Raw genomic sequence first — 16,134 nt, 5'->3', positions numbered from 1 at the left:
AACAGCTGTGCAAACTTTCCAAACTTTTTCAACATGCAATTATTCAACTGCTGCTGAAAAAAAACCCCAACAAATCTGGATCCTCTGTCACTCAATAATTACAGACCAATTGCTTAATTATCTGTTTTCATCCAAGGTGCTGGAGAAAGTTATTTCAATCCAATTAATCACTTTTATGGACAACGACAACATTTCTAGACGTTTTCGGTCAGGTTTTAGAGCTCACCACAGCACAGAGACGGTCCTCGTGAAGGTGTCTGTATGATGGCTCTGTCCTTGTGCGTTTAGATTCGAGCGCCGTGTCGGACACTTTTGATCATGCCATCCTCCCGCACCATCATCAGTTTACTCTTTCTATGAACAGTATCATTTTGAGAATTACTTTAACTTGATTTTTCCTTTAAATGTAATTTTATTCTGCAAAAGTACCACTGCTTTTATTTTGAAGTTTCGGCTCAGTTGCTTTTGATTCTTGGCTGTTCTCGCGTGGGTGGGACTGTTGCACAACGGCACCGGCGAGCAGTTGGGTGGAGAGTTGTGCTCCGGATGGGTGGATGTCAACTCTGCCTGAATATTGAAGATGATCACTTTTTTGCAGCAGCACACTGCCAACTAGGTATTAAGTTTTGTTTGCTTTTTACTTTGTGAAATGTTATTTTTACTGATGTTTTTTAGTTTTATTTAATTTAGTCTAACTTTTTAGTTTTCACGGTTGATTTGGGGAGAAGGAACCAAATAAACCAGTAGCCACTTGTGTCTGCCTGTGCTTCAAGAGAATTATACAGTCGTTCTAGTAAAATTACTGATTTTAACTGTGGAGTTTTTGTTTTTCAAATGGTTATGGTAATGGTTATCTTTGTTGATTTAAGTAGTTTAAAGTTTTATACTTTACACATTTATTTCAATGGGTTGTTCCTAAATGGTACAATGTTGCCTACAGGCAACATTTAGCCAAGAAACATACATACATACATACATACATATGAGCATACATACATACATACATATGACCATACATACATACATACATACATACATACTTATGACCATACATACATATATACATACATACATACATACATACATATGACCATACATACATATGACCATGCATACATTCATATGACCATACATACATACACACATACATACATATGGTCATACATATGACCATGCATACATACATACATACATACATACATACATACATACATACATACTTATGACCATACATGCATACATATTACCATACATACATATATACATACAAACATACATACATATTACCATACATACATATGACCATGCATACATACACACATACATATGGTCATACATATGACCATGCATACATACATACATACATACGACCATGCATACATAGATACATGTGACCATGCATACATACATACATACATACATACATATGACCATACATACATATGAGCATATATACATACATACATATGACCATACATACATACATACATACACACATACATACATACATATGAGAATACATACATACTTATGACCATACATGCATACATATGACCATACATACATATATACATACATACATACATACATATGACCATACATACATACATATGACCATGCATACATTCATATGACCATACATACATACACACATACATACATACATATGGTCATACATATGACCATGCATACATACATACATACATATGACCATGCATACATAGATACATGTGACCATGCATACATACATACATACATACATATGAGCATACATACATATGAGCATATATACATACATACATATGACCATACATACATACATACATACACACATACATACATACATATGAGAATACATACATACATATGACCATGCATACATACATATGAGCATACATACATACATATGGTCATGCATACATACATATGACCATACATACATACATACATATGACCATACATACATACATACACATACATACATACATATGGTCATACATATGACCATGCATACATACATACATACATATGACCATGCATACATTCATATGACCATACATACATACACACATACATACATACATATGGTCATACATATGACCATGCATACATACATACATACATATGACCATGCATACATAGATACATGTGACCATGCATACATACATACATACATACATATGAGCATACATACATATGAGCATATATACATACATACATATGACCATACATACATACATACATACACACATACATACATACATATGAGAATACATACATACATATGACCATGCATACATACATATGAGCATACATACATACATATGGTCATGCATACATACATATGACCATACATACATACATACATATGACCATACATACATACATACACATACATACATATGACCATACATACATACATGCATAGGACCATACATGCATACATACATACATACATACATACATACATACATACATACATATGACCATACATACATACATACATACATACATATGAGAATACATACATACATATGACCATGCATACATACATATGAGCATACATACATACATACATACATATATATGAGCGAGCATACATACATACATACATATATATGAGCATACATACATACATACATACATATATATGAGCATACATACATACATACATACATACATATATATGAGCATACATACATACATACGTACATACATACATATATATGAGCATACATACATACATACATACATACATATATATGAGCATACATACATACATACATACATACATATATGAGCATACATACATACATACATACATACATATATATGAGCATACATGCATATATACATACATATATATGAGCATACATACATACATACATACATATATATGAGCATACATACATACATACATACATATATATGAGCATACATACATACATATATATATATATATATATATATGTATATATATATATAAATTCTTTTTATAATTCTTTTTAATTTAAAATTTAAAATGAATTGTGACTTCTTGATGTTATTGAATATTTTTGCATATGTTTATGAAATAAATAATGTTCAAATTGGAAAAGGAACGTTCTTTTTCACTTATGCACCATTATGGTACAATGTTGCCTACAGGCAACGAACCCCAAAAACTTCCAAAAATAAAAATAAAAATAAAAATAAAATTTCTTCAGATTATGTTTATTTAGTCTATTTTGAGACATAAAAACACATTTCCCTCACTGGCATCATAATGTGTACCATAGAGGGATATAACCATACATACATACATACATACATACGACCATACATGCATACATACATACATGTGACCATGCATACATACATACATATGAGCATACATACATACATACATACATATGACCATACATACATACATACATATAGACATACATACATACATACATACATAAGAGCATACATACATACATACATACATACATATGACCATACATACATATGACCATGCATACATACATACATACTTATGATCATACATGCATACATATGACCATAGATACATACATACATACATATGACCATGCATACAGTCATATGACCATACATACATACACACATACACACATACATATGGTCATACATATGACCATGCATACATACATACATACATACATACATATGAGCATACATGCATACATACGAGCATGCATACATTCATACATACATATGAGCATATATACATACATACATATGACCACACATACATACATACACATGAGAATACATACATACATATGACCATGCATACATACATATGAGCATATATACATACATATGACCATGCATACATACATATGAGCATCCATACATACATATGACCATGCATACATACATATGACCATACATACATACATACATACTTATGATCATACATGCATACATATGACCATACATACATACATACATACATACATACATATGACCCTACATACATATGACCATGCATACATTCATATGACCATACATACATACACACATACATACATACATATGGTCATACATATGACCATGCATACATACATACATACATATGAGCATACATGCATACATACATACATACATACATATGAGCATACATGCATACATACATACATACATATGAGCATGCATACATTCATACATGTGACCATACATACATACATACATATGAGCATACATACATATGAGCATATATACATACATACATATGAGCATACATATGATCATGCATACATACATATGACCATACATACATACATACATACATATATATGACCATACATACATACATACATACATATATATATAAATTCTTTTTATAATTGTTTTTAATTTAAAATTTAAAATGAATTGTGACTTCTTGATGTTATTGAATATTTTTGCATATGTTTATGAAATAAACAATGTTCAAATTGGAAAAGGAACGTTCTTTTTCACTTATGCACCATTATGGTACAATGTTGCCTACAGGCAACGAACCCCAAAAACTTCCAAAAATAAAAATAAAAATAAAAATAAAATTTCTTCAGATTATGTTTATTTAGTCTATTTTGAGACATAAAAACACATTTCCCTCACTGGCATCATAATGTGTACCATAGAGGGATATGACCATACATACATACATACATACATACATATACATACATACATACATATGACCATGCATACATACATACATATGAGCATACATACATACATACATACATACATGTGAGCATACATACATACACACATACATATGACCATACATATGACCATACATACATATGACCATGTATACATTCATATGACCATACATACATATGACCATACATACATACATACATACATACATACATACATACATACATACATACTTATGAGAATACATACATACATATGACCATGCATACATACATATGAGCATACATACATACATACATATGACCATGCATACATACATATGACCATACATACATACATATGACCATACATACATACATACATATATATGACCATACATACATACATACATACATACATACATACATATATATATATAAATTCTTTTTATAATTGTTTTTAATTTAAAATTTAAAATGAATTGTGACTTCTTGATGTTATTGAATATTTTTGCATATGTTTATGAAATAAACAATGTTCAAATTGGAAAAGGAACGTTCTTTTTCACTTATGCACCATTATGGTACAATGTTGCCTACAGGCAACGAACCCCCAAAACTTCCAAAAATAAAAATAAAAATAAAATTTCTTCAGATTATGTTTATTTAGTCTATTTTGAGACATAAAAACACATTTCCCTCACTGGCATCATTATGTGTACCATAGAGGGATATGACCATACGTACATACGTACATACATACATACATAAATACATACATATGACCATACATACATACATACATACATACATGTGACCATGCATACATACATACATATGAGCATACATACATACATACATACATACATACATGTGAGCATACATACATACACACATACATATGACCATACATATGACCATACATACATATGACCATGCATACATACATACATACATACATACATACTTATGACCATACATGCATACATATGACCATACATACATACATACATACATATGACCACACATACATATGACCATGCATACATTCATATGACCATACATACATATGACCATACATACATACATACTTATGAGAATACATACATACATATGACCATGCATACATACATATGAGCATACATACATACATATGACCATGCATACATACATATGACCATACATACATACATATGACCATACATACATACATACATACATACATATACATACATACATACACATACATACATACATACATACATATATATATATAAATTCTTTTTATAATTGTTTTTAATTTAAAATTTAAAATGAATTGTGACTTCTTGATGTTACTGAATATTTTTGCATATGTTTATGAAATAAATAATGTTCAAATTGGAAAAGGAACGTTCTTTTTCACTTATGCACAATTATGGTACAATGTTGCCTACAGGCAACGAAGCCCAAAAACTTCCAAAAATAAAAATAAAAATAAAATTTCTTCAAATTATGTTTATTTAGTCTATTTTGAGACGTAAAAACACATTTCCCTCACTGGCATCATTATGTGTACCATAGAGGGATATGACCATACATACATACATACATACATACATATGACCGTACATACATACATACACATACATACATAGAAACATACATACTTATGACCATACATGCATACATATGACCATACATACATACATACATACATACATATGACCATACATACATATGACCATGAATACATTCATATGACCATACATACATACACACATACATACATACATATGGTCATACATATGACAATGCATACATACATACATACATATGACCATGCATACATAGATACATGTGACCATGCATACATACATACATATGAGCATACATACATATGAGCATATATACATACATACATATGAACATACATACATACATACATACACACATAAATACATACATATGAGAATACATACATACATATGACCATGCATACATACATATGAGCATACATACATACATACATACATAGGACCATACATACATACATACATACATACATATGACCGTACATACATACATACACATACATACATACATACATATGAGCATACATACATACATACATGCATATGACCATACATGCATACATACATACATACATACATACATACATACATACGACCATACATACATACATACATACATACATACATACATACATATGATAATACATACAAACATATGACCATGCATACATACATATGACCATACATACATACATATGACCATACATACATACATACATATATATGACCATACATACATACATACATACATACATACATATATATATATGTAAATTCTTTTTATAATTCTTTTTAATTTAAAATTTAAAATGAATTGTGACTTCTTGATGTTATTGAATATTTTTCATATGTTTATGAAATAAATAATGTTCAAATTGGAAAAGGAACGTTCTTTTTCACTTATGCACCATTATGGTACAATGTTGCCTACAGGCAACGAACCCCAAAAACTTCCAAAAATAAAAATAAAAATAAAAATAAAATTTCTTCAGATTATGTTTATTTAGTCTATTTTGAGACATAAAAACACATTTCCCTCACTGGCATCATAATGTGTAACATAGAGGGATATAACCATACATACATACATACATACATACATACATACGACCATACATGCATACATACATACATACATACATGTGACCATGCATACATACATACATATGAGCATACATACATACATACATACATATGACCATACATACATACATACATATAGACATACATACATACATACATACATAAGAGCATACATACATACATACATACATATGACCATACATACATATGACCATGCATACATACATACATACATACATACTTATGATCATACATGCATACATATGACCATAGATACATACATACATACATACATATGACCATGCATACAGTCATATGACCATACATACATACACACATACATACATACATATGGTCATACATATGACCATGCATACATACATACATACATACATACATATGAGCATACATGCATACATACGAGCATGCATACATTCATACATACATATGAGCATATATACATACATACATATGACCACACATACATACATACACATGAGAATACATACATACATATGACCATGCATACATACATATGAGCATATATACATACATATGACCATGCATACATACATATGAGCATCCATACATACATATGACCATGCATACATACATATGACCATACATACATACATACATACTTATGATCATACATGCATACATATGACCATACATACATACATACATACATACATATGACCCTACATACATATGACCATGCATACATTCATATGACCATACATACATACACACATACATACATACATATGGTCATACATATGACCATGCATACATACATACATACATATGAGCATACATGCATACATACATACATACATATGAGCATACATGCATACATACATACATACATACATATGAGCATGCATACATTCATACATGTGACCATACATACATACATACATACATATGAGCATACATACATATGAGCATATATACATACATACATATGAGCATACATATGATCATGCATACATACATATGACCATACATACATACATATGACCATACATACATACATACATATGACCATACATACATACATACATATGACCATACATACATACATACATACATACATATATATATAAATTCTTTTTATAATTCTTTTTAATTTAAAATTTAAAATGAATTGTGACTTCTTGATGTTTTTGAATATTTTTGCATATATTTATGAAATAAACAATGTTGAAATTGGAAAAGGAACGTTCTTTTTCACTTATGCACCATTACGGTACAATGTTGCCTACAGGCAACGAACCCCAAAAACTTCCAAAAATAAAAATAAAAATAAAATTTCTTCAGATTATGTTTATTTAGTCTATTTTGAGACATAAAAACACATTTCCCTCACTGGCATCATAATGTGTACCATAGAGGGATATGACCATACATACAGACATACATGCATACATACATACACATACATACATACATATGAGCATACATACATACATACATATGAGCATAAATACATACATACATACATACATATGAGCATACATACATACATACATACATACATATGAGCATAAAAACATACATACATACATACATATGAGCATACATACATATGAGCATACATACATACATACGTACATACATATGTAGCTCAGCGTAAGTTCAATCAGGAAGACCTTCTATTACGCTGCCTTCATTCACAACTTTCCTTTACTCCGCCTCTCTCCTCCTATTCCCTCTAATCAGCTGTTTGTGGGCGTTCACCTTCGTCTTTACCATCCATTCAGATTTTGCCACGGTCGCGATAGCCAGTCAATTTGCTGCTGTCAAATCTTTAAATCGCCTCTGTCTTTGCTCCATCAGTTGTCATTCAGTCAATCACGCGACCCTCCTCCACCCCTCTCTCCTCCAGTCACTGGACCCAGGTAGCAGAAGATGTTCACCTCGATCCTCCCTGACGCCCTCTCCTCCAGTCTTCAGGTCCAGGCAGCAGGAGTCCAGAGCCACTTCACCTCACCAGTCTCTGCTTTGCACCTCATCATCACCACCACCACCAGTGTCTAGACCCCGGGGGGTTCTCTTCACTACAGCTTCATCACCCCCATTTATATATACATATTGTTTCACCTCATTGGGGTCTAACCGCCAAAGACTGTTCATGTTTCATATATCATGCATGTGCCAATAAACCATCTCTCTTTTACTCTTAGTCTCTCCTGATTGAAATGAGCATACATACATATGAGCATACATTCATACATATGGCCAAACATATGACCATGCATACAAACATACATACATATGACCATACATACATACATACATACATATGACCATATATACATATGACCATGCATACATACATATGACCATACATACATACATATGACCATACATACATATGAGCATACATGCATACATATGACCATACATACATAAATACATACATACATACATACATATGAGCATACATGCATACATACATGTGACCATACATACATATGAGCATACATACATACATACATATGACCATACATACATAAATACATACATACATACATATGAGCATACATGCATACATACATACATACATGTGACCATGCATACATACATACATATGACCATACATACATACATACATACATATGACCATACATACATACATACATATGACCATACATACATATGACCATGCATACATACATACATACATATGACCATACATACATACATACATACTTATAACCATACATGCATACATATGACCATATATACATATGACCATGCATACATTCATATGACCATACATACATATACACATACATACATACATACATACATATGAGAATACATACATACATATGACCATGCATACATACATATGAGCATACATACATACATATGACCATACATACATACATATGACCATACATACATACATACATACATACATATGACCATACATACATACATACATACATACATATATATGACCATACATACATAAATACATACATACATACATACATATGAGCATACATGCATACATACATACATGTGACCATGCATACATACATACATATGAGCATACATACATATATACATACATATGACCATACATTCATACATACATACATATGACCATACATACATATGACCATGCATACATACATACATATGACCATACATACATACTTATGACCATATATGCATACATATGACCATATATACATATGACCATGCATACATTCATATGACCATACATACATATTCACATATATACATACATACATATGAGAATACATACATACATATGACCATGCATACATACATATGACCATACATACATACATACATATGACCATACATACATACATACATACATACATACATATATATGACCATACATACATACATACATACATACATACATATATATATAAATTCTTTTTTATAATTCTTTTTAATTTAAAATTTAAAATGAATTGTGACTTCTTGATGTTATTGAATATTTTTGCATATGTTTATGAAATAAACAATGTTTAAATTGGAAAAGGAACATTCTTTTTCACTTATGCACCATTATGGTACAATGTTGCCTACAGGCAACGAACCCCAAAAACTTCCAAAAATAAAAATAAAAATAAAATTTCTTCAGATTATGTTTATTTAGTCTATTTTGAGACATAAAAACACATTTCCCTCACTGGCATCATAATGTGTACCATAGAGGGATATGACCATACATACATACATACATACATACATACATACACACATACATACATACATATGACCATACATGCATACATACATACATACATACATGTGACCATGCATACATACATACATATGAGCATACAGACATACATACATACATACATACATATGAGCATACATACATACATACATATGACCATACATACATACATACATATGAGCATACATAGATATGACCACGCATACATTCATATGACCATACATACATACACATACATACATATATACATACATACATATGACCATGCATACATACATACATACATATGAGCATACATACATACATATGACCATGCATACATACATACATACATACATACATATGACCATGCATACATACATACATACATGTGACCATACATACATACATACATATGACCATGCATACATACATACATATGAGAAAACATACATACATAAATATGGCCATACATATGACCATGCATACATACATACATATGAGCATACATACATACATACGACCATGCATACATACATATGACCATACATACATACACATACATATGACCATACATACATACATACATATGAGCATACATACATATGAGCATACATACATACATATATATGAGCATACATACATACATACATATGACCATGCAACCATACATACATACATACATACATGACCATACATACATATGACCATACATATGGCCATACATATGACCATGCATACATACATATGAACATACATACATAACCATACATACATACATACATATGACCATGCATACATACATACATGAGTATAAATACATACATATATACTTATGACCATATATACATACATATGACCATACATACATACATACATACATACATACATACATATGACCATACATACATATGACCATGCATACATACATACATACATATGAGCATACATACAGACATATGGCCATGTATACATACATACATACATACATATGAGAATACATACATACATACATAAATATGGCCATACATATGACCATGCATACATACATACATATGACCATACATCCATGCATACGACCATGCATACATACATATGACCATACATACATACATACATATGACCATACATACATACATACATACATACATATGACCATACATACATATGACCATACATACAACCATATATATGAGCATACATACATACATACATATGACCATGCAACCATACATACATACATACATGACCATACATACATATGACCATACATATGGCCATACATATGACCATGCATACATACATATGAACATACATACATACATAACCATACATACATATGACCATACATACATACATACATACATACATATGACCATACATACATACATACATATGACCATACATACATATGACCATGCATACATACATACATATGACCATACATACATACATACATACTTATGACCATACATGCATACATATGACCATATATACATATGACCATGCATACATTCCTATGACCATACATATATATACACATACATACATACATACATACATACATATATATATATGACCATACATACATAAATACATACATACATACATACATATGAGCATACATGCATACATACATACATGTGACCATGCATACATACATACATATGAGCATACATACATACATACATATGACCATACATACATATGACCATGCATACATACATACATATGACCATACATACATACATACATACATACTTATGACCATACATGCATACATATGACCATACATTCATACATACATACATATGACCATACATACATATGACCATGCATACATACATACATATGACCATACATACATACATACTTATGACCATATATGCATACATATGACCATATATACATATGACCATGCATACATTCATATGACCATACATACATATACACATACATACATACATACATACATATGAGAATACATACATACATATGAACATGCATACATACATATGACCATACATACATACATACATACAACCATACATACATACATACATACATATGACCATACATACATACATACATACATACATACATATGAGCATACATACATACATACATACATACATATGACCATACATACATATGACCATGCATACATACATATGACCATACATACATACATATGACCATGTATACATACATATGACCATACATACATACATACATACATACATATATAAATTCTTTTTATAATTCTTTTTAATTTAAAATTTAAAATGAATTGTGACTTCTTGATGTTATTGAATATTTTTGCATATGTTGAAATATGTATGGTAATATTATGTATGAAATAAACAATGTTCAACAACAATGTTCAAATTGGAAAAGGAACCTTCTTTTTCACTTATGCACCATTATGGTACAATGTTGCCTACAGGCAACGAACCCCAAAAACTTCCAAAAATAAAAATAAAAATAAAATTTCTTCAGATTATGTTTATTTAGTCTATTTTGAGACATAAAAACACATTTCCCTCACTGGCATCATAATGTGTACCATAGAGGGATATGACCATACATACATACATACATACATACATACATACACACATACATACATACATATGACCATACATGCATACATACATACATACATACATGTGACCATGCATACATACATACATATGAGCATACAGACATACATACATACATATGAGCATACATACATACATACATATGACCATACATACATACATACATATGAGCATACATAGATATGACCACGCATACATTCATATGACCATACATACATACACATACATACATATATACATACATACATATGACCATGCATACATACATACATACATATGAGCATACATACATACATATGACCATGCATACATACATACATACATACATACATACATATGACCATGCATACATACATACATACATGTGACCATACATACATACATACATATGACCATGCATACATACATACATATGAGAAAACATACATACATAAATATGGCCATACATATGACCATGCATACATACATACATATGAGCATACATACATACATACGACCATGCATACATACATATGACCATACATACATACACATACATATGACCATACATACATACATACATATGAGCATACATACATATGAGCATACATACATACATATATATGAGCATACATACATACATACATATGACCATGCAACCATACATACATACATACATACATGACCATACATACATATGACCATACATATGGCCATACATATGACCATGCATACATACATATGAACATACATACATAACCATACATACATACATACATATGACCATGCATACATACATACATGAGTATAAATACATACATATATACTTATGACCATATATACATACATATGACCATACATACATACATACATACATACATACATACATATGACCATACATACATATGACCATGCATACATACATACATACATATGAGCATACATACAGACATATGGCCATGTATACATACATACATACATACATATGAGAATACATACATACATACATAAATATGGCCATACATATGACCATGCATACATACATACATATGACCATACATCCATGCATACGACCATGCATACATACATATGACCATACATACATACATACATATGACCATACATACATACATACATACATACATATGACCATACATACATATGACCATACATACAACCATATATATGAGCATACATACATACATACATATGACCATGCAACCATACATACATACATACATGACCATACATACATATGACCATACATATGGCCATACATATGACCATGCATACATACATATGAACATACATACATACATAACCATACATACATATGACCATACATACATACATACATACATACATATGACCATACATACATACATACATATGACCATACATACATATGACCATGCATACATACATACATATGACCATACATACATACATACATACTTATGACCATACATGCATACATATGACCATATATACATATGACCATGCATACATTCCTATGACCATACATATATATACACATACATACATACATACATACATACATATATATATATGACCATACATACATAAATACATACATACATACATACATATGAGCATACATGCATACATACATACATGTGACCATGCATACATACATACATATGAGCATACATACATACATACATATGACCATACATACATATGACCATGCATACATACATACATATGACCATACATACATACATACATACATACTTATGACCATACATGCATACATATGACCATACATTCATACATACATACATATGACCATACATACATATGACCATGCATACATACATACATATGACCATACATACATACATACATACATACTTATGACCATATATGCATACATATGACCATATATACATATGACCATGCATACATTCATATGACCATACATACATATACACATACATACATACATACATACATATGAGAATACATACATACATATGAACATGCATACATACATATGACCATACATACATACATACATACAACCATACATACATACATACATATGACCATACATACATACATACATACATACATACATATGAGCATACATACATACATACATACATACATATGACCATACATACATATGACCATGCATACATACATATGACCATACATACATACATATGACCATGTATACATACATATGACCATACATACATACATACATACATACACATATAAATTCTTTTTATAATTCTTTTTAATTTAAAATTTAAAATGAATTGTGACTTCTTGATGTTATTGAATATTTTTGCATATGTTGAAATATGTATGGTAATATTATGTATGAAATAAACAATGTTCAACAACAATGTTCAAATTGGAAAAGGAACCTTCTTTTTCACTTATGCACCATTATGGTACAATGTTGCCTACAGGCAACGAACCCCAAAAACTTCCAAAAATAAAAATAAAAATAAAATTTCTTCAGATTATGTTTATTTAGTCTATTTTGAGACATAAAAACACATTTC

At 30.4% G+C, this 16,134-nt stretch overlaps 1 protein-coding gene across 1 annotated transcript in view; it reads right to left on the bottom strand.

Annotated features, from left to right (window-relative positions):
* The window catches only part of LOC146305548 (pyruvate carboxylase, mitochondrial-like), a 399,577-nt gene that overhangs the window by 17,146 nt on the left and 366,297 nt on the right, over nt 1–16,134 (bottom strand). The window lies entirely within an intron of this gene.

Source organism: Lutjanus erythropterus, chromosome 23 (genome assembly GCF_056507025.1).
Source record: "Lutjanus erythropterus isolate fLutEry1 chromosome 23, fLutEry1.hap2, whole genome shotgun sequence".
In the NCBI taxonomy this organism is placed as follows: Eukaryota; Metazoa; Chordata; class Actinopteri; order Lutjaniformes; family Lutjanidae; genus Lutjanus; species Lutjanus erythropterus.
The sequence above is the reverse complement of the archived record's forward strand: the minus strand, read 5'-3'. Positions and strand labels throughout refer to the sequence as shown.